Below are 26,954 nucleotides of genomic sequence, written 5' to 3' on the forward strand. Positions count from 1 at the left end.
TAGAGTTTCAGGATAGGCCCCCGGTGTGCGCAGCACTAAGAGTCGACCAGCCGGACTTCAGTGCGGAATTCGACGACCAACAGAAGGCGTGGACCGCCACTTGGAGGTGGTCAGAAGACAAGGAACCGGCCAAACTACAAAACAAAGTGGCAGAGTACCGTATGCCCGACCAGATAAGGCCTGCATACGAAAGCGAGCTCCGTGAATGGATTAAGAACGGTTGGCTGATTCCATACCCCTACGACAAACTTGGACCCCCCAAGGGCCTGATACCGCTGATGGCAGTTGCCCAACCTAACAAGTCAAAGGTGAGGCCGGTAATGGACTACCGTGAGTTGAATGCGCACGTTGATGCGTTCACAGCGGACGCCGACGTCTGTGCCAGCAAGCTGCGAGAGTGGCGCCGGCAGGGGTCCAATGTGTCCCTACTGGACTTGAGAAAAGCATACTTGCAGGTCCGGATCGGCGAGGCGATGTGGCCTTTCCAGACAGTGATGTTTTCCGGGAAGAGATACTGTCTTACGCGACTCGGATTTGGGCTAAACGTAGCACCCCAGATAATGAAGGCTATCGTCAATGCCGTGTTGTCACAAGAAGAATGGATCAGAAAGGGAACATCGGCGTATATTGACGATATATACGTGAACGAAGATATCGTGTCCTCTTCACGCGTAAGATCCAAACTTGCCGAGTTTGGTCTAAACTGCAAGGACTCTGAGCGGCTTGAGGATGGTGCCCGCGTATTGGGCTTGAGCGTTCAAGAGGAGCGAGGGATCCTGAAGTGGAGGCATGGAACCGCAGTTCCCGACGTACCCGACATTTACACAAGACGTGCCGTGTTCTCCCTGTGCGGGAAACTTGTGGGGCACCTTCCAGTATGCGGATGGGTTCGTACAGCGACAGGCGTCATAAAAAGGAGGGCAAATGCGGTCAGCAAAGGCTGGGACGATGAGATAACCGACGAACTATTGGTTCGAATGTTAAAGGAGACCGTCGCTAGTGTGAAAAAGAATGACCCCGCCACAGGGGACTGGTGCGTGCAGGGAGACGAACTGAGCGTGTGGGTGGACGCAAGTTCTCTAGCGATCGGTGTAGTTTTGGAGAAAGATGGGGCCGTAGTTGAGGATGCCTGCTGGCTGCGACCGGCGAATGATGCTGCCCATATCAACCTGGCAGAACTCGACGCTGTAATAAAGGGCATTAACCTGGCACTTCAATGGGAAGTGAAGAAACTGCGTGTGCACACTGACTCACTTTGCGTGCACCACTGGGTGTCGGACACACTCACGAGCAAGGCCAGGGCACGCACCAAGGCAGCCAGCGAAATGCTGATAAGACGGAGGCTCGAGACTGTGAAAAAACTGGTGACGGAGTACAACCTGTCCGTAGACGTAGTGCTCGTCACCTCGGACTACAACCTCGCCGACAAGCTCACTCGGGTACCACGGAGATGGTATGAGGCTATGAAGAAAGAAGCTAAGCCATTGCCTCTATGTGCTGCCTCCGTCGAGGAGGACGAAATCAGGAAGATACATCACGACAGTGGGCACCCCGGAGTGCAACGGACCTACTACTTTGTGAAGTTGGCTAGACCATCAATACCAAAAAGCGCAGTAAGAGCAGTGGTCAGGGAGTGCCAAACGTGCCAGTCCATCGACCCCGCCCCAGCCAGATGGCGGAAAGGACAGCTGGGAGTGGACGCGACTTGGAGTCGGTTGGGTATGGATATAACCCACTACGGCAGCCAACACTTCCTCACGCTGATAGACTGCGGGCCAACGAGGTTCGCGATTTGGCGCCAATTGGCAAGGCAGGATTCCACCAGTGTCATCCACGAATTGGAATCCATATTCTACGAAAGGGGGCCGCCTGAGGAGATCCTCACGGATAACGACACGGCGTTCTGCAGCAGGGAATTTAGGCATTTTATGGACAACTGGGGGATCCGCCTTCGACACGGATGCACGTATGTGCCGAGCGGCAACGGCATAGCGGAGCGATGCCACCGAACCGTTAAGAGGATCGCGGCCAGGAAGAAGTGTACGATCGCGGAGGCGGTTTACAGATACAACACAACGCCTAAGGACACCGTGACTGGCGGCAGTGCGCCTGCTGATGCGATTCATCACTACCACGTGCGCGTCAAGGACGTTGAAGTGTGTCTACCCGACCAACGAGAACCCCAGGGGACGTACCAAGTGGGAGACACCGTCTGGGTGAAGCCACCCGGCGGCCGGTGCACCAGCAGCTTTTGGAGGGGGCGGGTCACCGGCGTCATCAGTGAACAGGCCATACTAATCGATGATACTCCGCGCCACGTAAGGGATGTCCGGCCCGCTCTAAGCGCTGACCAATCGGCAAGCAGTGGAAGTAGCGAGTCATCCGACGATGAGCGATGGATCCAACCCGTGCCCCACGAACCTGGTGACTCAACTGCGAGCAGTGGAAGGAGCGAGTCATCCGACGATGAGCGATGGATCCAACCTGTGCTCCATGGACCTGATGACTCAACTGCGAGCTCTAATGCTGATGCTGATGCTTCCGATGCCACTTCTGAGAGCTCCGATGAGGAAGTCCCGGCAATACCCCTCCGCAGGAGTGCTCGAATCAAACGGCCACGTCCGCCGTGTCACGTATGTGATCTGGAGACCAGGGGGGAGTGTGAGACTAACCGTAGCCCTCGGCGCAAGAGGGTCCGTGTGTGCCTGGCGTGTGGGGTGGTGGCTGATCCTGTGGTCGGGGCAGCGGAAGAAAGAGTTTCAAGATGGCGCCTGCCTGCTTTTATTAGAGACGGAATCTCGCAGGATCGCAAATTAGCTAGGCTATCTTGAGTAATAAAAATCGGTCCATTGGAGGTGCGAGGCAGTCGGGTTCTGACGTTCGTGGCGATCAGTACAGTGACCGTTGGGTTCCGTTTCTATTCGTGCAGTCAGCTGAGCTTTGTTAGTTCCCTTCGCGCCGTGGCTGTCATTGTTTGTTGGTTTGCTGTGTGTTGCCGTGGTTCTTCAGTGAAACGCTTCGTCGCCCACGACGAGTCTCACCGTCTCCTACACAAGATACTCTTACAGTTTTAAGAAAAAAACTACCTACAAAAGAGATATCCTTGACAACTGAAGCATATCCCATGATTGACAAAGAAAAGTTTGAAACTGAGCTAGAAATATTTTATAGTAGGTCAGATATCCATGAATATTGCAAAGTAATTGATCTCCTGAAATTTATTTTGGAAAACAATTTAAACGATGTTCTTAGTGAAATCACAAAACTCATAAAAATTATCTTGACAATTCCCATGACTGCATAAGAGATAGAACGTTGTTTTTCAACTCTGAAAAGAATAAAAACTTTTCTAAGGAACACCATGGGTTGCGAAAGACTAAATGAACTTGCAGTGCTTTCAATTGATAAAAAAGTTCTTCAGCAGTCATGCAGAAGTTAAGGAGAAAATTATCAATCTTTTCTCACAAATTAAAACAAGAAGAATGGAATTTACTTTCAAATGAATGTAATGAGTAAAATATTTAAAATATTTACATCTATTTAGGATTCCTTTAAGTTATTGTATTTTTGTACGTGTGCATGAGTATAAATTATATTTTTTATATTTGTTTTATTTTTACACAATATTAAAACAATAGGTATTTTCTTTAAAACAGCACCCCCACTAATCTTAGGCACGAGCCGCCACTGCCTAAGAGTTATCTCCCTTTAGGCATGCGCGTTCTCTAATAAAAGTAAGCTCGGACGGCAGTTCTCTGGCGACCGAGCCATTGTTAACACCTATGTCTGCGTTGTCTTCCTTTCATGCTGTTTGATTCCCTAACATAACAGACATATAATCCCATTCTTAATATGAACAATATTTGAAGCAGATATCTAAAGCCAGCCTTTTGCTTATTTAGTTGATTCTACCACAAGAATTTTTACTTTTCTCCTTTTCCAGTAACAATGAAATTAAAAGCATCGTAATGTCCGTTTTAATCATTTAGAGGAGTGTAACTTTTCAGTAGATATATACCCTGTACTATAGGCACCGCCAAAAATGGCCGCAAAATCAAGTTGTTGTTGTTTTTTAAAACGAAATTACATTTATTAAAATCCATTATTTTTGAGTAACTTTTTTTTTCCAGAAAGATAAAACCCTGAATTTTATCATATAGAAAGCAGAATAATGTAAATCTTTTTCTACTATTTTTAATTAAATTTTAAATGTTAAATTTTCCCAAAAAGTTAACGATTGACATTTTTTTCTTGCTCAAAAAATGTACATAAATATTTAAAAAAAAAAGGTTTTTGAAATAATTAATTTATTGTCTAACTAAGATTTAGGATGATTTTCTAAGAGAATATGCAAAAATATTATAATATAAGTACCTGGATTTCAAATAATTCCACTTATTCATATAGGCAACCAGTTATTTCGCGTCGATCTAGAGTCTAGATCGACACTGTTTACGTTTGCATTTGATAAAAAGCAAACTATGGAAGACCAAACAGGCCAAAAAAACTTATTTTTCAGTGACGAAAATTTCAATGTATTATTAAGCTGAGGCTGGCCAGTACCAGATGGGTGACCATTTGTATGAGTTTGGTTTTTAATGTGTATGTGTGTGGGGGCCAGGCTCCCCAAAATGGGGGGGGGGCAATTTAAAGCAGAATAAAAAAAAATTATTTTAGCGCGTTTGGACCACCGTAGTCGAAAGGCGGCAAACGTTTTCAAACGGGATCGAAAAAAATGATGCTATTTTAACACAAAGGGCACAATATTTATCGATTTTTTTTTATCGATTCTTCAAAGCATGCCCTGTTTAATAATGGTCATGCATTATTCGGCTCGCTAAAAAAAAAATTGTTAATTTATTTATCAAAGATTTTAAAATGGCTTTTTTCGTATAAATATTAAATACATATTGTTTATAACTACTCAGGTAATTTAATAATAATCACGCGATTCAATTTTTAATTAAAAAACTATTGTTTAAACTTAAACTTTAAAAAGTCTGATAATTTATTATTTCTATTTATGTATTGTTTATCATTAAGGTACTAGTGCATAGAGCGATCCGGACGTAAATAATAATGTTATATTTAAAAAGCCGGGTTTGTATTACTGTACACATAGATTCGAAAAAGTTGTCAAAAAACAAATATATAACAAATAAATGTTATCAAAGGCAAGATAAGTTACTTTTCTACCAAACTGGATATATTTTTCGTGTTTTTATTCAATGTAACATATTTATTCAGCTCGAAAAACATAGTGTTTACCGAAGTATTGGAAAATTCAAGATGGCGTCTGATTCTCTCTTTAACACGGTAAGTTTGGGAAAAGGTGTTATAAATAAAAAAAAACTATATAAAATACTATTAAAAACCCGCCGAATATATGTCAACCTATGTCACGGTAACATATATTGAGCGAATTTTTAACAGTATTTTATCTGGGTTTTTATTTATAACACCTTTTCCCAAACTTACCGTGTTAAAAAGAGAGAATCAGACGCCATCTTGAATTTTCCAATACATCGGTAAACACTGTATGTTTTTCGAGCTGAATAAACATGTTACATTGAATAAAAACACGAAAAATATATCCAGTTTGGTAGAAAAGTAACTTATCTTGCTTTTGATAACATTTATTTGTTATATATTTGTTTTTTGACAACTTTTTCGAATCTATGTGTACAGCAATACAAACCCAAAAAGCCATTCTTAATATGGGGAGGGGAGAGTGTTTTATACATATTCTCTACTTCAACCTTACAATTGAATAAAAAAACATATCATAAAACTTTAATTAAACTTGGAAATACGATTTTACAAAATAGCGCGGATCACTCTCTGCACTAGCACCTTCATTAAAAAGGTATTCATTGCGTAAAAAAAAAAAACACGGAACATATAAGACATTTAAATATGAATAGAACTTTTCATAATTGTAACCTACGAAAACCTTTTTTATTTTAATTAAAAGCAATATAAAAAGAAGTTTGTTTTTTTTTAAAGTTGTTTTCAAAAACAACTTCTGAAATACCAATATTGTTTATATATTATTGACATAGTAACGTACCGGTGATTAGGGAAATTAGTTCCTTTTATGTGATAAAGGGTTCGAGATTATTTTTCCACCTAAACTCCAGTCTTGCCTATATATATATATATATATATATATATATATATATATATATAACTACTTCATTTATTCGCATAAATTTAATATATGAAAGTATAGATTTATGCGTAAACTTTAAGTATTTACTTCAAAAGTGCTCAATACGTAGCGTAGTCTATCAAGCAACAATATTTTCGAAAGAAAACCCGAATAACAAGAAATATTACATAGGCATGACTTCCTTAGATTTCAAAACCCGATACTATGACCACAAAAGCACATTCAAAAATAAAAAACACCGTATAAAAACAACACTAGCGAATAAATACTGGGAACTCAAAGAAAGCGGACATTCGCCGGTAGTCGAATGGAAAATAATGAGACAAGCTACCACATGCAGACATTTAGACGACCCATGTAAATTATGCCTCCATGAAAAATTTTCTATCCTGTACTTTAAAGAACCTCAAAATCTATTAAACTGTAGGCGGGAAATAGCAAACAACTGTGTTCACAAAATAAAACTTACTCTAGGATAGCGATACAAAATAGCTTTAAAACTAACAACAACAATAGGAAAAAAACAAATAAATAAATTAAATAAACATGAATATGCATAAACGATCACATACATATATGTATATGTATGTATATATATATATATATATATATATATATATATATATGTATATGTATGTGCATTGTTGTGTGCACATAGGTATATTTATATGTATAAAAAAAAAAAAGAAGGAGAACGACCACCTAAACCCACTAACCTAGTTCTAAAACAGATCCTTTGTTTGATAAAATGCATGCCCATTGGCTGGTAGGAAGGTGCGTGGTGGATACTAGAAAGCTGATTGGCCGACTAGAAATCCTCAACATATATAAAAACAAGAAGCAACGACAGAATTCGCGCATAAGCCTGACGAATCCTATAGTTGGATGAAACGCAGAATATTCAGTGTAGCTTAATCGCCATATATATTTTATAAATTACTATATATATATATATATATATATATATATATATATATATATCGTTTATGAAAAATAAGTACACTGTTATAAAGTTCATTCTTCTCTTAATAATCGCTGAAAATTTCGTATTGATCGGATAATTACCTGATTTTTGGTAGATTTTTAAAAAGACGGTCCGTCAAAAAGTACTGACGCCAATTTTGGCGGTGCCTCCAGTGTACTAACTACCCGATTAACATTAACTACCCATGCAGGGGAGTGGTGTGGCGGTGTGCGCTACAATCGTGGTTTATATTTTGCTACACTGGCCATTTTTTTATTTGGGGACAATCTCATATACACCGCCTGGTGGCAAAAAAAAAAAAAAAAAAAAAAAAACGTTTTCTTGAGTCGAACAGAGGTGAAAGAAATCTAATTTCAACTCTTTCTCCGGTAAAATAAATAAGAGTTATCTACCCTTAGATGCGCCCTCTCTAATATCGACCCATCTATTGTTAACACTTTATGTCTGTGTTGTTGTTGTCGTTCTTTAATGCGGTTTGACTCCCGCCTGACAGAATCCCCCAACATTATACTTGGCACCTTAAAACCAAGCCTTAACGTGCTAGAAAACTGCTCACACCTGAACAGAGGTGAAAGAAATCAAATTTCAACTATTTCTCCGTTAAAATAAATAGCAGAGACTTTGATTCCAAGCTGAATGGAACATAAGCACAGTCAATTTACACATGGGATTCTTTTTGTTGTATTAATTTATTCTATTCATTTGTTTATTCTTTATTTTTAGCAAAAAACTAGGCAAAAAAAAAAAAAATAATTAAAATAAATCGTTCACGAATTACATTGTTTGCTTGTTTTTTAACATTTGAATTATTAAATATCAATAACATGAATATGACAAATAATTTAAATAACATTAATTAAAGGTATATTGAAGCGGTTAACTCCCCTATATTACCAACTAATTTTGTCTTTTTTTTCAGTCATAATACAACGAATTAATTGACTTATTATTTTGTTGTCTGATTTGGACCAAGTAAAGAATTGATACCCTGTAGCAGACGACGACTAGTCACAACCTGCGCACATTTCAGTTGACACCGGTGATTCGACCTTGACATTGGCACGAGCACATGGCGTTGGTTATTTAAATTTTTTAATAAAATAAAATAAAATAAACCTGATTTCGCATCAAATAGCAGACATAAGCGAATATTCGCAAGCAAGATTTTAAAAAATATATATTTACCAAACTGGTATTATTATACAAACACCGTGACAGCGAATTAGTAAAATCTTTTACGTAGTATTCTGTTACGTTTCGGTGTGCTGAACACGAATCTGAAAACTGGGTTAGGGTTAGGGTTAGGGTACATTTTTTTCTACTAATTCGCTGTCACGGTATTTGTATAAATTTACCTTTTTTTTGTTTGTTTTTTTTCTGTGCGTTTTTAATACAATTAAATTTAATTATTCTTTAAAACATTAACTTTAGCGACAATTAATATATTTTCGAATATTAAATTTTGATTTAATTTCATGATACCCTCACGTGATCAATTTATTAAATGACAAAAAATCCAAAAATAATATATTTAAATAAATGGGCGTCTTTCCGAGTGCGTTTTAAGGAGTTTAGTTAATGCTTTTCGGGCACTCCCTAATAAAATAAATATTTCAACACAAGCTACTGAATAAATGAACAAACGACTTCGTAAAACTTGCAAGGAAAAGGTTTATTGAAGTAAGGCAAGATGCCATTTAGATATAGCTGGGATAGAACTCGTCTGCCTTTGCCCGGTAGTTATTCCCAAGTGGGGACCGTCGATACCAATGTAGGCAGAGAAAGAGAGAATGAGGAAACAGGTGCGCTCTCTTTGACGTCTCGCTGGAGAAAGGAAGAGTTTTTCTTTTCTGGGACGGAAGCAGTTATAGTTCCTTAAGGAGGTAAGGAAGATCCCAGCGCTATGCCTCTGATTGGTCAGTATGTGCCATATCGCACAGTCAGGGGAGACACTGGCGCACAAGAAAAGAGTTCTATTTGTTTCTGCTACATAACCCCCTGCTTAGGCTGAAAACCGACATAGAAAAAGGTAGCAGAACGAATAGCAAAAAAAAATAAATTAAATAAAAATGTCAATTTATTCACATTATTTTTTGTTTTTACAAAGAAAAAAAAATGTTCTTAGTTTTCTGTAAAAAGTCGGGGAATATTCTTTTTTTTATATATATATAAAACGTTCTTTTTTTTGTAGAAAGGAGAGAAAGAAAAGTTTATTTTTTAACAGAAATATACAGTTTACATAGTTTCTTTGGCCAATGTACCCGTTGGCCACTAGGTCCAGTGGTCACATAACTGTTCTCCTGTGGAGCATTTATCTCAGGTGTATGATTATGCTGTGCGTATGTTGGAGGAATGTGTGGCTCATGTATTAATGTGTCCAGAAAGGCTCTTTTTACCCTATCTACAGAAACTGTCTCTTTTTTACCACTAATGTCAAGGATAAAAGTTTTATCAGTGCATGAAAGCACGCGATAAGGGCCAGTGTAGGGTGGAGTTAGGGGAGCTTTTACTGCATCCTTTCTAAGGAACACGTGAGTCCATGTTGATATGTCTTTCGAGATCAAAGATTTTATGGTCTGTTTCCTAGGGTGCATTCGTGGTAGCTTACTGAGATAGGCTCGTAGTCTGTTGACATACAGAGCTGAGTCAGTTGCTGTATCCTCTATCAGGGTCAGCATCTGACCTGGCAATGATAGAGGTGCTCCATAGACTAGTTCGGCTGCAGAATATCTCAAGTCCTCTTTGAGGCACGACAGCCAAGAAGGACAACCGGTACATATTCGCTCCATCGCTGTTGGTCAGGGTAAACACGTAATGCTGCTTTCAATTGGCGATGGAAGCGTTCAATCATCCCGTTAGAAGCAGGGTGATAGCTTGTAGTGCGAATACGTTGGATCCCTAGCATCCTGGAGAGTTCCTGGAAGAGGTGGGATTCAAACTGTACGCCACGATCAGTGGTGATGGTAGTGTGAACTCCGTAACGCGATATCCAGCCTGATATAAGGGCTTGCACTACGGACTCAGCCGAAATGTCTGTGAGGGGAATGGCTTCAGGCCACCGTGTGAAATGGTCTATACAGGTCAGGAGATAAGTGAATCCCTGACTGACCAGCCAAGATCCAACCAGGTCGATGTGCACATGGCTACACCGAGCGTCTGGGGAGGGGGGTGGATGTTCCAAGGGGTGCATGGATATGCTTGTGTACCTTTGACTTTTGGCAGGATACACAGGAACATGTCCAGGTAGTGATATCACGCCTCATATTTGGCCAGAAAAATCTAGCTGTAATCAGCTTCACTGTGGCTCTGCATCCGGGGTGTGCCAAATTGTGTAGGGTGTCAAAAACAACTCTACGATGAATCAATGGAACGAATGGTCAAGGTGAATCCGTTGAGGTGTCACAAATGATTTGCGTGTCCGAGGTAAGCACGGGCAGGTATGCAAATTTGCAAGTTGCAAATTCAGGTGACGATGGATCCAATGTGTCCAGACTTGGCTGGTCTAAGGCCATTTGCTGTAAGTCGATATCCTATGGTGAGGACAGAGAATTAATGGGAAGGCAGAACAAAGCATCTGCCGCAGCATTCTGCTCACCTGAGATATGTCGGATATTGCTGGTAAATTGCGAAACAAAATCCAAGTGGCGTGTTTCACGGGGAGAATATTTGTCCGGCTTAGAACGAAGTGCATATGTAAGCGGACGGTGATTAATGTAGATCACAAATTGACGGTCCTCGAGTGAATGTTGGAAATGTTTCAGTGCGAGGTACATTGCCAGGAGTTCACAGCCAAACGTGCTGTAATGTTGTTCTGCCGGTTTCAGCTCTCTCGAAAAGTATGCGAGAGGTTGTAACTGTTGTTGGTGCTGCTGTTGCAATACTGCACCTACAGCTGTGCCTGATGCGTCAGCGACCAGTGAAAACTGGGCATCGGTACAGGATGTGCAAGTAGAGATGTTGTCGCTAGTTTTGTTTTCACTTCATTGAAAGGTTTTAGCTGAGCCTCATTAAGTGAGATCTGCTCATTTTTCTTCTTCCTGTTACGTAACAGGTCGGAAAGAGGAGCTAGAAGATTTGCACAGTGTGAGATAAAGCGTCTGTAGTAGTTCAACAGATTAAGGAAGTGCCTTAGTTGGCGAAGTGAAGTGGGTGGTTGAAGGTCTTGCAGAGCCTTCACCTTTTCCAGTAACTGAGATATACCGTCTGGGCTGATAATGTGGCTCAGGAAAACAAGTGACGAAGCACCGAAAACGCATTTACCAGAGTTAATCCTCACCTGGTATTGCTGAAACCATTCGAATAGTAGGCGGAGGTGAGTGACATGTTCCTCGGGTGAGGCACTTGCCACGAGGATGCTATAGTTATAGACGAAGTCCGAGTCGCGCACTACTTCGTCCATGAAGCGCTGAAATGTGCTAGCCACATTTCGTAAACCAAAGGGCATAGTTAAGAATTCAAACGCTCCAAATGGAGTTGTTACCGCAGTCTTAGGTATGTCGACCGGATTCACTGGAATCTGATGGTACGCCTTAACTAGTTCTAGTTTGGAGAATGTCTTACAACCATGCAGAGAGGAAGCAAAGTCTTGTATATGTGGGATTGGGTAACAATCAGGTACCATCATGGCATTGAGTCGTTGGTAGTCCCCAGTCAGACGCCAATCTCCATCTCATTTCGGGACCGTATGCAAAGGGGAAGCCCATGTACTGGACAAGGGGCATATTATTCCTAGCTGCAGCATATGGTTAAATTCTGCCTTTGCTGCCTTAAGTATATCAGCGGGGAGTCGGCGAGGGCGTGAGAAGACAGGAGCACCTGTGGTCTCGATGTGGTGTTTTGTGGTGTACATAGGTTTGCTCACCATGAAATCTAAGTTGGTTAACTCCGGGTAGGAGTGTAAGGCGGTCTGATACGGGTTATCTGAAGTGGCAATGAAGAATACTGGGCTGATAGAGGGGGTGTTTGTTTTTACACCAGGGACAAAAAGTTCTGTATTTGCGTCTATCAGCCGGCGTCTGCGCATATCCTCTATCAGGTTGAAGTGGTGCAGGAAGTCCATGCCTAGTATGGTGTAGGGTAAATCTGCTATAGTGAAGACCCATGTAAAGTCTCTCCATAATTGCAAGTCCAGAGAACGAGAAATTTGACCGTACGTGGGAATGGGAGAATGATTTACCGCTTGTAGTGTGATGAACGACACTGGAGGCTTCTCTGTGAGAAGTTTAAGTGGCCAAATACTACAAGCTGCCCCAATATCTACCAAACAACGGGCTTGGGATCGAGAGTCCATAATGAAATAAGCACGGTTGTTGTGAATATCCTGTAGAGAGTCTGCCGTGCTCAGCTCCCCAGACCTTAGTTTCCCTGGTTCATGTATGAACTGGGGTTTTTACATTTCCGCGCCTCCATACCAAAACGACTGTGATTTGGCTTGTTTGAGTGGCGGTGGTGGCGAAGGTAGTGGCCTGTATGTAAAGAGTTAGTCTGCAGGCGGTGCCTGCATAACTGCGGCTTCAGCTTGCTAATTTTTTTACCTCGTGAGTGAATCTCTCAATGGCTTTTAAAATAACCATATCTACAATGTCGTTAGGTTGTGCCATCATTGCGAAGGCTCGCGGCAACTATTTTATATACTCGTATATATAAAGAAAGTGACAACAGACAAAAAAAAAATAACTATCCAAAATATAGTTAGGACATTGTCACAGGACCATGTGAGGAAAAAAAAATGGGAAATATTTAGACAGAGGCAAAAATAAGAAAAATATTTAACAGGCTAAAAAGAGAGAAGAAAAAATTTTACCAGAAAATAAACACGAAAAATGGTTCAAAAAAGCAGTGGTAAAAAAAATGGACAATATGTGTGTGGGTGTTTTTTTTTTTGTGTGCCTGTGTGTGTAACCTATAACCTGGAGGTAAATGAATTCTTTAAACGGGTACTTACGTTTTGGCCGATACGTGAATGCAAGTTTTTTTTTTTTTTTAGTAAAAGTTCTCTCTTTTGTTTCGCGGAATTAACTGTCTCCTGTTCGCATGTGTGTGCGTTCTAGCGTCGTTTTCCCCAGGAGGAGGGTGAAAGAAAAACTTTTAGTCACTTAGGTTTTCAAGTCATTAACGACGAACTGCTATCTGTGTCTCTCGCGTTCTTTCTCCTAGGATATCCACCACGCTGGTCAAACGAGTCTGGTGCAGGAAATAATGTCTTCTTTTTTTTATACGGTGACGAAGAAAAAAAAATGTTTCCATGACAATTTTTTTTTTTTATATATCCTTCTCAGAGGTGTGAAGTTTGCCGGATTACTTTTCTTGAGGAAAGTATTTCAGGAATTTCTGCTCGCCGCCCCCTCCTTGCTTAGGCGGGGTAGAAGTCTGGCTTGCCATTCAATAAACTTGTGTACACGTGAGGTCACCATTTTAGGGAGTTTAGAAAATGCTTTTCGGGCACTCCCTAATAAAATAAATATTTCACCACAAGCTACTGAATAAACGAACAAACGACTTCGTAAAACTTGCAAGGAAAAGGTTTATTGAAGTAAGGCAAGATGCCATTTAGATATAGCTGGGGTAGAACTCGTCTGCCTTTGCCTGGTAGTTATTCCCAAGTGGGGACCGTCGATACCGATGTAGGCAGAGAGAGTGTTGAAATTTTTAATAGAGAAATAATTTTTATTTATTTTTTTATTTATACCCATTCAACATCTCCGCATTTGGGTCAAGGAACGCATTCCTTGCCCGGCAGGTCACTTCTATTATCATCATCAGCAGCTTAGGTATAGTTCCCTTTCTGGCAGCCAGCCCCACTCCTACCCTCTGGAAGGGGGAGGAGGAGCAGGAGGAGGAGGACGACGACGATGGGCCTTTTGCTCTTTTTCGTCAGTTCGAATCTAGCCGGCCAACAAGAAGGACGCTATTCAGCTCCGTCAGATCAGAAAGGATTCTTGACGTCAATTTCCACGTTTTTTTTCTCTCCTCCTTTGGAAAAAGATGTTTGCTTAGAACTAAACTATTAACGTTATTTTATTCTCAGTCATTATAAGACAACAAGGTCTTACGACGGGAAGATTAATACCGGTTATTAAAAGACAATCGAGTCTTACAACTGGTAAATTATTATTGTCAAAGGACTCACGAAGGAAACTACCGTGTGTTGAGGAGTTCTTTTCTAAGAAGAACAAAATTTAATTTCGCCGACGAGACTAGCAGAATATCGCCCCTAGAAAAGAAATCCCCTCTTTGAAAGATTTTCAACCTTCAAATCTTCCATAATTCAAGAATTTAACCCTCATAAAGCCTACCAAAGCGGCTTTATAGTCTTCTCTCCCCTTTGAATTAAAAGGCACAAGAGCCTTAACAAAGGAAATTACTTCTTCCTCCCAGTTTAGGTCAAAGAAACTTTTTGTTTGTCCTTTCGGAAAAGAAAAAAAAAGAGCATTTTGACAAAGAAAGACTGAACATTTTGTTAAAAGGACTGAATTCAAAACAAGGACTGTTTTCCGTTTTTTATATGTTCTTTCTTTCAGCCTTTCTTGCAAGTAAGGATTGACGTTTTTTTTTTGTATTTTTTTATATGTATTTTAAATGTTTCTTAAGGGGTTTTTAACCCCAGCCTTGGGAAATAAAGGCAATCGATAACTTTTTGTTTTAATAAACTTGGATAATTTTAAACTTATTCGGGTCTGTATTTCTTTTGCTCATTTCCTGTAGTTACTCTTTCCGAGAAATTTGCCATAAATGCTTTTTTTCCTTTTTTTTTTCTTTCCCTTTTGTTACCATGAAAAGCGGATTTTGGTGACGCAACCAAAATTTCCTCAAGAGAGAGTGAGGAAACAGGTGCGCTCTCTTTGACGTCTCGCTAGAAAAAGGAAGAGTTTTTCTTGTCCGGGACAGAAGCAGTTATAGTTCCTTAAGGGGGTAAGGAAGATCCCTGCGCTATGCCTCTGATTGGTCAGTATGTGCCATATCGCACAGTCAGGGGAGACACTGACGCACAAGAAAAGAGTTCTCTTTGTTTCTGCTACAGCGTGTTTAATATATTTACAGAACTTTTTAATAAAACTTAAAATAATAATTATTATAATTATAATAAAAATAAAAAGAATTAGCTATATTAATTACAAAACATTAAAAATCGATGTCCTGTTTATTCGAATATTCGCGAGCAAAAAATATATATTTACAGAACATTTTTTTAAAGTAAATAACAAAACGAACGTATTTAAATAAAAGATATTTAAATAAATGGGTGTCTTTCTGAGTGCGCTTTGAATATATTTACAGAACTTTTTAATAAAACTTAGAATAATTATAATAAATAAATAAATTTAAGCCAAACTTATTAATGGCAGAACAAATATAAAAAAGATTTGTGATATATAATATATTTTTTAAATCTTGCTTGGGTCGACCTAGACGAGAGTGCCCAAAATGCCGACCAGGACTGAATGGAAGAAATATCTCATGTATTTAATTTAAGCCGTCGTTTCGTATCTTACAACATATACAACAAATACTTTATTGTAACTTTTTCTTTAATCTTTAATAATTTATAAATATTTATATAAAATTATCAGAAAAAAGCCAAATTTGAAGCCAAAATTGAAAAAGAAACCAAGCTGTCAACCCTGATAGGCACTTGAATTTACTTTGGCAACACTCTTCTCTCTACCGTCTTGTAAAAAATGGCTACTTCTCCAAGAATGGAAATTCTCCTTAATTTTACCCAGGAGAAAGGATTACAGTATGCCCAAAGTAAACAGCTCGTGTCCACCCAGAAAATATTTGTTGTATATGTTGTAAGATACGATGTTGTAAGATACGAAACGACGGCTTAAATTAAATACATGAGATATTTCTTCCATTCAGTCCTGGTCGGCATTTTGGGCACTCTCGTCTAGGTCGACCCACCAACATACATCGCACTTTAAATAAATATAGAATTATATTAAAAACGCACACATAAAGAAAGAAAACAAAAAAACACTGTACACAAAAATCAATCTTGGTCGCAAAACCCACGAAACATTCGCAAACATGCGAAGAAGTCAGTTATTTTATATTTGTTTCTGCCATTGTTTGGTTTAAATAATTTTATTTTTAAAAGTTTTTAAAATTATGTATTTTTAATAGAAAAGACGTCGATTTTTAATGTTTTATAATTAATATAGCTAATTCTTTTTATTTATTTTTTATTATAATTATATTTTCCTAAATTCATAATTGACTTTCATCGTCTAATGGCTTGAGTAAGTTAATATGCGTGGTCGCCAATGATTTATAATAATGAAAAAATATTTTGTAATTTAACACAACGAAAAAAAAAAAAACAAAAAAAAACGAAATCATAATAAAAATTAAATAAAAAAATATTTTAATTTTCTGCGAAATTGCTTTTCCGGTCGCCATCTTAAAATGTTGACTTCCGCCCGTCAAACTCGTCTCGTTTAAATTAACTCATCTTATAAACGTTTCTTTGTTAAAAACAGATTGCCAAACAAAAAGTAAGTATTTATTAATTTAATTGCTTTTGAAGCTCTTTTTTATTACATGATGATTCCCTTTGTTTTACTACAGGGGCGCGTCGAAACCATTATAATTGCCTTTGTTTCCATTAGGCACCGCCAAAACTGGGGGGGGGGCAGGTCAGTACTTTTTGACGGACCGTCTTTTTAAAAATCTACCCAAAATCAGGTAATTATCCGATCAATACGAAATTTTCACCGATTATTAAGAGAAGAATGAACTTTATAACAATGTACTTATTTTTCATAAACGATATTTATATATATATATATATATATTTGCTTACAACCCCCCTTGTTTTGAAGTGGGAACAAATATGTTTAAAATAATCATCTGAAACTGAACACAACATATTGTGTTGTTGTAAGGGACAGAATTATAGATTTAAAAAAAAAAAATTGTTTGCATACCTTATTTTGACGTCTGAATATCAGAACTTCGATTGTGTTTAATTATCCCACTTTTGAGTTTTGAAGTGTGAAATTCGGTGAATATGTTAAGTAAAATAATTAATTTAAGTTAAGCAAAACAAAAAAAAATTCTTTTTTAATACTTATACGAAAAAAGCCATTTTAAAATCTTTGATGAATAAATTAACAATTTTTTTTTTAGCGAGCCGAATAATGCATGACTATTATTAAACAGGGCATGCTTTGAAGAATCGATACCAAAAAAAAAATTCGATAAATTTGCCCTTTGTGTTAAAAATAGCCTAATTTTTTTTCGATCCCGTTTGAAAACGTTTGCCGCCTTTCGACTACGGTGGACCAAATGCGCTGAAATAATTTTTTTTTATTCTGCTTTAAATTGCATCCCCCCCACTTTGGGGAGCCTGGCCCCCACACACATACACATTAAAAACTAAACTCATACAAATGGTCACCCATCTGGTACAGGCCAGCCTCAGCTTAATAATACATTGAAATTTTCGTCACTGAAAAATAAGTTTTTTTGGCCTGTTTAGTCTTCCATAGTTTGCTTCTTATCAAACGCAAACGTAAACAGTGTCGATCTAGACTCTAGATCGACGCGAAATAACTAGTTACCTATATGAATAAGTGGAATTATTTGAAATCCAGGTACTTATATTATAATATTTTTGCATATTCTCTTAGAAAATCATCCTAAATCTTAGTTAGACAATAAATAAATAAATTATTTCAAAAACCTTTTTTTTTTTTTAAATATTTATGTACGTTTTTTGTGCAAGACAAAAAATGTCAATTGTTAACTTTTTGGGGAAATTTAACATTTAAAATTTAATTAAAAATAGAAAAAGTTTTACATTATTCTGTTTTCTATATGATAAAATTCAGGGTTTTATCTTTCTGGAAAAAAAAAGTTACTCAGAAATAATGGATTTTAATAAATGTAATTTCGTTTTAAAAAACAACAACTTGATTTTGCGGCCATTTTTGGCGGTGCCTATGCTATTATCTATATCTCCCTCGTAGAGATCAGGTAGAAGTGCCTAGTTTTAATAGAGAAATGAATCAACATTCCATGATTGCATATAAATGAAAAATGGTACTATAGAAATCATTTGAATCGGGTTTTATTGTTTAATTTTGTTTTTAAAGTTTCTTTCTTTGTTTTTTTTTTTAGTGCCTTTAAAATTATTTTTATATTGAAATCAGGGTACGAGATTCTCCGAGATTCCCCAAGACTTTTTTCCACATAAACGCATGCAGGCGCCATCTCGATTCTCAATTTGTGCTCTGCAGGCACAAACGTGCAGCCGCTTTAATGGTAAGCCACTTCTTTCTCCACAATTCATTGTTAAGATCCACTCAAAACAAAAACGTCTTTTTCCATCTCTTCTTATATATTCTTGAGAGACAGATAATGCACTGGTACTTCCTGTACAATTGACAAATAACTTCTAGATACTATTCCAACACATTTTACCGCTACATCCCCCACGCTGTGACCAAAGGAATAATTATCATGATCATTTTTGTGTTCAACCTGACATGCACATACATTTTACATTCAAATGTAAATATGTCATTTAAAAAACAATTAAAAGAAAGTTTGACTCAATTATATGTAATCTGTTCTTGGCATTTTCACATCTTGGATCGCCAATTAAATGTAAATGTATTGCTTTAAAAATAAAATACAACAAATATATGGAAAGATCTCGACAAACTTTTTAACTGCTCAACCCCTGTCCCATCACTGCAATGTCGCATCCCTGTGCCTGTTTTACAGGTATTTTAATGAAATGTGTTCTGATGAACTCATTGCACTTGTGCCCCCTCGGCATACACATCACCGACAACCCCGCTTAGCAACAAAATTACACCTTTTCACTGTTGAGGTCCCTAAATGAAAAAAGTTTCTAATCAAACAGTTTCTTCCCTGTCTGGGGTGAAAATGAGAGCAAAAACCGCTTTAATAATAATGGATAATCAATTAAATGTAAATGTATCGCTTTAAAATAAAATACAATAAATATATGAAAAGAACAAAAATCCTCAACACCTTTAAACGAAACCTTGGGTGAATAATTGCAGTGTTAGAAAGAGAACTTTAATGAACTGCTTTATTACTTTGCTCTTGTGGTGAATGTGGTTGTGGCTCAAGATGAGGAATATGAATGTAACACTGTGCTTAATAGATGGAGAGCTGGGTAGCACCACTTACAAAACAAACCATTGTTAAACTCTGTCTGATATTGTGACTTTATTTCCTTTCCATCACATTATCCTCTACATAATTCATTCACTTTCTTACTCTTATTCACTCCAAATAAGACATATTGCCACTTGGATGTAGGGCGTTACTATTTAAGATTATATCTACAGGGACACTTTAGTGAGTTGAACATTACATTTAAATTTCTGTATGTTCGTAACAGTCAAGCAGGAAAGATGGAGAGAATGCCAAAATCTAGCAGTTCAATATAAGAAAGTATAGCAAAAACATAAGCTGACTTCACTACTGCCAGCAACCACTGTAAAAGAGAATACAACATCTGTGCATGATGTGTCCAAGCTAATCAACAATCTTTATTCCAGTAAAGCAACTGGTGTTGACTGCATTCAAATTATAGTGCTGAAAAACTTCAGTGATAACTAGTTCCTATACTTACAAAGCTGTTTAAGCATTGTCTTAAGGAAAATTGCTTTCCAACCCCCCGGGAAAACCTCTTCAGCCAAACCCGTATTTAAAAATTCAGCTTATCGGTTATCTCCCTATAAATACGGACCAATCAATCTCCTATGCATCATTAGTAAGTTGCTGTGTTAAATAGAGAAGTAGTCAACCGCCCTAGCAAAAATAACCTCTTATTTAATTGAAATTCATTATTGAGATGAGCATTATTTGTTAATTTATTTATTGCGGACTATTATCCTCATCTTTTTTAGTTGTTGTTTCACGACGTTTCAGACAACTATTCCGTGACAGAGTAGGAACTCCGAATCTCCTAACTGCATTCTCAGCAATTACTGCCATCCGTAGTTGTTGTCGTCTCACCACGTTTTGGCCAAGTAAGCCTCTGGCCGGCTTTGGGTAGGATTAAAACCGCTATCTTCAGACAATTCTCACCTGGAACCATAGAGATTCAACATTTCTATCCACTGCACCACGGACCCTGAAGGGCGATCAAGGTTGGATTTTTTGGTCGTATAAATCCACGTTTATTTATTATCTGATCTTCCATGGTCGGGTTCATACCAAATGGTGTATATATCATTTAATTGGAATTCAGTATTGAGATGAATATTATTTATTCATTTATTTATCGTGGTCTATTCTCATCTTCCTTAGTGTTGTTTCATGACATTTCAGACAACTATTCCTCTGGCCTTCATCAGGTGGTAACCATGACGGGATAGGAACTCAGAATCTCCTAACTGCATTCTCAGCAATCACTGCCATCCATAGTTGTTGTCGTCTCACCACATTTTGGCCAACTACACTTTTGGCCGGCTTTAGGTAGGATTTAAACTGCTATCTTCACACAATTCTCACCTGGACCCATAGATATTCAACATCTCTATTTACTGCGCCATGGGCCCCTGGATGGTAGTGATTGCTGAGAATGCAGTTAGGAGATTCGGAAGTCCTATCCCATCGCGGTTACCACCTGACGAAGGCCAGAGGAATAGTTGGCTGAAATGTCGTGATAAAAAACAACTTAAAAAGATGAGAATAATAGTCTGCAATAAATAAATGAAAAATAACCTCCTCAATGACATGCAATATGGTTTACGTTCTGCTAGATCTACAGCAGGTGTACTAAAAGTTGTATCTCAAAAGATTAGCAAATCTCTCGACGGAGGCTTCATTTTAGGGCAATTGCTCTTGACATATCAAAGGCCTTTGATAGAATATGGCATAAACGTCTGCTCCACAAAATCTTCAGCTGCGGTATAGCTAAAAATGTCTTGTCAATTATTAAATTATTTCTCTCTGATAGGTTCATAAGAGTAGTGCTTAATGTGTGGAAATTATCTTTCACCATCTTTCTTTCCCTTTTCTTTCTCCTGTTTCGGTTCTTCCTTCCTTTCTTCTTAACCCCTTTCCTACCCCCTTCCCTGGCTTCCCCCTTTTTTTTTATGTCACCTGACTCCCTTATGCCCGTTGATTGGATGCGACGTTTTCGCGCTAAATTGAGGCACGTGTGTGATATTTTGAGTTAAAATAGTCAGTTGTGAACAAGGCTTCGAAGAGACCAGAACGGTCGAACTGTCGGTCTCGGATAAAAAGGGACGCCTGGAATTTACTAAGGCGTTGAACAACTCTGTCTTGACGAGACATTAAATTCGTAGAAAAGAAGAATCTAGTTTTCTAAGACACTTGAAAACTAATACTATTATCGAGAAAAGATAATAGATGTTTTGAACAGAAGAACCTAGTTTTCTAAGACACTTGAAAACTAATACTATTATCGAGAAAAGATAATAGAAGTTTTGAACAGAAGAACCTAGTTTTCTAAGACACTTGAAAACTAATACTATTATCGAGAAAAGATAATAGATGTTTTAAACAGAAGAACCAAGTTTTCTAAGACACTTGAAAACTGATACTATTATCGAGGAAAGATAATAGAAGTTTTGAACAGAAAATTCGCCGCAGGGAAGTTTTCGAAGATACCCGAAAACACCAGAATATTCAGCCTTAAGAAATTTCGACCTTGCTGAAGGACTACGAAAAACGAATTTCCAGGAAAAAGAAAGAAAAAGGGAACTTTTAACCAACACAAACTCAAAAAATAAAACCCACAAGAAAACGAACTTTCTAAATGTTCCTTTCGTAAAAGGGCGCCCAGAAGCTTCCAGTAAGTGATCCCCTCCTTTTTCCCCCCTTCTTCCTCCTTCTCTATCTCTCTTTCCTTCTATTTCCCTTCACTCTCTCTCCCCCGTTTTGGTTACTACTACAAGACAAGACTCTTGTAAGCCAGATGGACATTTTTGGCAGCCCATAGAGGTCATTACTTTTTCTTTAGATATCTTTGTTAATAAATTCTGTTTCTCCTATTTTTTCTCTTTTTGTTTGTAATTTTTTCCTTCAGTTTCAGAGTTAGTAGTAACGATTAATTGTTTAAGAAGAATTAACTTCCACGGGACAAAGTGGATAATAAAATTTCTTCAAATGGGCAAAAACCAGAAGCTCATAGTATTAATGCAGGAGTCTTCAAGCTTCAACTATGTTCTTGATCTACATCAAGGATCCTCCAATTCACACAAGCTCTCAATATTATTTTTGAAGCTTCCGTAGTTTAATGAAAATCTGTTAGAATTCTTCAGATTTGTAATTGTCATTTGTGTAGTATGCCACTAGATACTTGGAGAGTAGTGGATAATATATATTGAGCGTTTCGAGAGAAAATACACCTTCTTTCTGTGAATAATGGGGCATATTATTTTAATTCAAAACTTTTTATTGAAGCAGATAATTGAAAGATAAAGAATTATTCAAAAATATTGGTTTCATATGTGACACATATATGTTGTAGACATATTATATAGTTTTCTTGATTTGTCTCATTATAAGCTATGCCCATAATAGGCCTCATAATTTGTAGAATCACATTCACAGCATATCCCATGCTAGATAAGTAATACCTATTGTTATGCTAAACTATGATATAATTGGTCCAAATTGATCTTTGACAAGCTCTTTAAAGTAGACAGAGCAAAGATCTAGGAGCACGACATTTGATCAACATTGTTTGCTTTTTTTTTAATTTTAGGTGCTAAAATCAGTATAAAAATTTTATGCATCAACAATAAGGAATAGCTCCTATTAGGCAATAACACAGCCAACTTTTGCTTTGTGCTGCTTGACAACAGCCATTAGTGTGAGTAGCCATTATATGAGCTTAGTTCATGGTAAAAAGCCACTCAACAATCCTGTATTGCTTAATTGGATTATTAGTCCCCCAACAAAATGAGGGTAGACCTATAAATTTACCCTTGTTTATTCTTCTCTCTGGACGTTTCTCAATAACTACGCCTTGGAATTTAAAACAATTTTGCACAAACATTAAACATGATATGAGTAAAAAAAGTAACAGGATAGATTTTCCGGGAAAACTCCACTTGCCCCCCCCCCCCCGAATGTCTTTTGGTTAAAATCGTTAAAATTGACACTTTTGTGCTTATTAAAAAAAAATGATGCCTTGGATTTTTATGAAAACTTTCTGATTTCTATATAATTTTGTTTGTCTATACTTCGCAATGACCCAGGGGATCTTTTAAGGCTAATAAAAACTCCATTTTTTTAGACTATGTTACCATATTTGTCCAAAATTTTCTGTGTATGTCTATTTAGCAGTTTTGCATGGTGCTGAACTCAAATTTAAATATATTAAGGCCTTAGGGATTAGGGGGGGGCTAAATGGAGGACGGCAAATGATGGACTTAGTCATTTCTTTTTTTGCTTGGTGTAGGCTCAAATTTATGCATGTTAAGGCCTAAAACTGCACTGTTTCTTCATTTTCAACAGGACTTTTGGGGCTAAATAATTAGAGCAGGCAAATGCTGAATTTAGTCATTTTTTCTGCCTCGTTCATTGTTCACTCACGGGCGAAGCATGCATGCTTCACTTGTTCTCTGTTGATATAGATGATTGTTCAACATGCTTGGTGCTTTAGATCCTAGAACTGCTTTTTCAGCAAACTTGAGGTAGAGAATTTGCTTTTATTGCATCTATTTCGATTAGGGAATCCAAGCCTTTCACAATTATCAGTTTATAAATTATAACCTTACTTTTATTTGCCAATTCTATATGTCTGCATTGCAATGCCAAGTGTAATCATCGGAACAGTTTGATTTTGCCAAGTCCAACATATGTTTTTGCTCAATATGGTGTAGAATCACTAAGAATAATAACAGTGTTTCAGCATGTTCTACTTGCCGGAGAAATATGTCTGCAATTCTTCCTCTTTTCATTCCAGCAACTGTCACTAATTAATGTTGTAAATACGACTTTTGTTTAAATGCAAAACTCCATTATTTCTCACTTTAATACTTGCAAACCATGAACATATGTATGGAGACCAACAGTCAATTTTTTCATCAATCATAACTAACACACGTGCTTAGCTACCTTAATCCATTCAATAATGGATTGATATTTGACCATATTACTAAATTATTGTATAAGTTTTAAATTATAATTGTTTTATAGAAGCAAAACATCCTATATTTCTTTAAGATACCATAACCATAATACATGACACAAACGACCCTATGCCAATAGGTTTTGTCTCTTACAATTTGTTGCAGTGAGCACTGTATAAACTTGCAGTATTAAATTTATATATTCACAATTTTAATAAAACGATTCCCCAATATTGCAAATGATTTATTTTCAATGGTAATTACACGAAAACTTATTTTCATAAAATTGAAGTTTCTCAACTAAAGTAATATATAAAGTTAAATGATAATTAATGTGTATATGTGTACAAATAAAACTAATTTTAATAAAGTAATCAAGTCATAGAAATACAAATATGTTTCTTTAATATTTTTATAAATTATGCAAAAATATTTCTCATCAATAATGATTATTTATTACATTTTAAATCTTCCACTTAATGTTATTATTAATATGGATAAAACTGTTACATAAATTTGGGAATTTTTCATTGTTTCTTCACAATCATTCATTTTTGATTTAAGTGCAAATCAATTAAAAAAAAAAAAAATTTGTACAGATAAATATATGAACTAATGAAATATATCCTGACATTTATGAAAAAGTTGAACAAAAGCATGAGAAAAGAATTGCCTTATATATTAAATATTTTTATTTTTGGCTGTGAAAAAGATGACTAATTTTTATTTGGTTATGTTTTATGGCATATAGAAATTATGGTGATTTGTATATTCTTCAATTTCTTAGAATTTTCAAACGTTTTATATGCAAACATTTATTTACATTGTTGAAATAAAATCATCAGAAGAATTGCTGAATGTATTTCATATAAACATTAGTGAAAACATGTTGCAAAATAAAGATCATAAATATAATATTGTTACTTTTACAAAAGAATCATTCATTTTTATAATAAAAAATTGTAAATTAAAAAATGTTAACTTTTGAAAATCATTTATTTTATAAACTAGATAATTTTTTAAAGTTGGAAAATCACTAAAGAATATTTAGTTTAATATTGATGTGCATCAGCATTAGTATTTTGTAAAAAAATTATTTCGTGTTTTTATTATTTAATAAAATTTGTCTTTATTTTGCAGTCGGAAAACAAGAGAAATCATATACTTCTGAACTATACGACTTTTTCTTTTATGAAATATAATTTTATGAAAATACCTGGAAAAACTCCTGATAACTGAGTATGTATTTCTTCTGATCTTAGCCTTATTAAATATGGTACTAGTTGAAATAGTTATTGCAAGTGCATATGACTAATTTACTCATTGACAGTTTTATAAATGCAGTGAATAGTAGAATAATAAAAACTTGTATGAGACTTTAATAATCAGTTGCAAAAATGGTTGATTTTTTAGAATTATCCATTACAATACACAAAATGATTTATATATAAACGAATTGCGAGAATCTATGTACATTATGTTAATATTTAAGGTTTAAATATCATCTTACAAAATGCATAAACATTCACTGGATCTATCATATATATTGAGTATTCATCAATCAATCCACATCAAATATTGATTTTATATGGATTCTTTCTGTTTTATAGTAAACTGGCACACGGAGGAGCATACATTTTGTGTTTATATATATATATATATATATATATATATATATATTTCATCAGTTACATTGAAAATGTTTTCATTGAAACAAATGTACAAACATATACTGCTATATATGTTCAGTATTCATCAGTTAATTCACATCCAATATTGATTATGTTAATATGTAAGGTTGAAATATAAATTTATAGTGAGTGTGCACACAGAAGAGATTACATCTCTCTCTCTCTCTCTCTCTCTCTTTCTCTCTCTCTCTACATCATCACTTACATTGAAGAACATGTTTCCATTGAAAGAAATGTACAAACATTTACCGAATCCCAAACATATCTCTTCAATATTCATCAATCTTTATTTATTTGAAGTCTAATACATTGTAAAACGTTTTCATGTGAAATGTATTTATGATCATATAAAAACGAACATTTTACTGATAACCATGTATTTTTCCTACTCTTAGGCTTAATAAATAGAACATTTGTTGGAATAATTGTCTCAAATGCATACGACTTATGTACTTTTGGGTGCATAATGACTAATACACTCATGAGCATTTTAATAAATGCAGTAGTTCAGGCATCAACATTATTTAAAAGCAACTGCTATAAGGGAAACTTCATATGAGACCCTCAATTTGGGCTGTAAAATTGTTGCTTTTGTAGATTTATCCAGTAAAATACACAGAAAATCATATATTTAACTGAAGTTATATATATATATATATATATATATATATATATATATATATATATATATATATTCTGTTATTTATGTAAGATGTAAATATAATCTTACATAATAAACAGTCACTGATTTATTAGATATCCAATTTAATTGATCTGTAAATGTAAAGTTAATAAACGTAAGCATTTGTGCACTCAATTTTCTTATAAATTTTATTTAAAAACATTTTCATTTAAACATGACAAAAATATAATTTGTAAATGATCCACTAAATTTTAAATCCATCAAACTTAAAGAGAAATGATTCTTATTCATTTTCTTTATTCTAAAATAGTAAAATAAGGAGACTATAAACTAATAAAAATAAAAATCGTAAATATTTCAAATTTGA

The 26,954-nt window shown here is 36.3% G+C and overlaps 1 long non-coding RNA gene across 2 annotated transcripts in view; it reads left to right on the forward strand.

The window, feature by feature from the left end:
- LOC145269818 (uncharacterized) overlaps nucleotides 1-26,954 on the forward strand; it is a 343,013-nt gene that overhangs the window by 297,379 nt on the left and 18,680 nt on the right. Inside the window, exons 1-3 of one of the 2 annotated variants that reach the window (XR_013865255.1) lie at nucleotides 16,483-16,654; nucleotides 18,314-18,425; nucleotides 25,394-25,492. This is a non-coding gene — a long non-coding RNA (uncharacterized LOC145269818). Of the gene's footprint in view, nucleotides 1-16,482; nucleotides 16,655-18,313; nucleotides 18,426-25,393; nucleotides 25,493-26,954 lie in introns of those variants that run through there. The other variant, XR_013865256.1, reaches the window with a different exon arrangement.

This window comes from Euprymna scolopes, chromosome 45, assembly GCF_053919585.1.
Source record: "Euprymna scolopes isolate OS-2025 chromosome 45, ASM5391958v1, whole genome shotgun sequence".
Taxonomy (NCBI): domain Eukaryota; kingdom Metazoa; phylum Mollusca; class Cephalopoda; order Sepiida; family Sepiolidae; genus Euprymna; species Euprymna scolopes.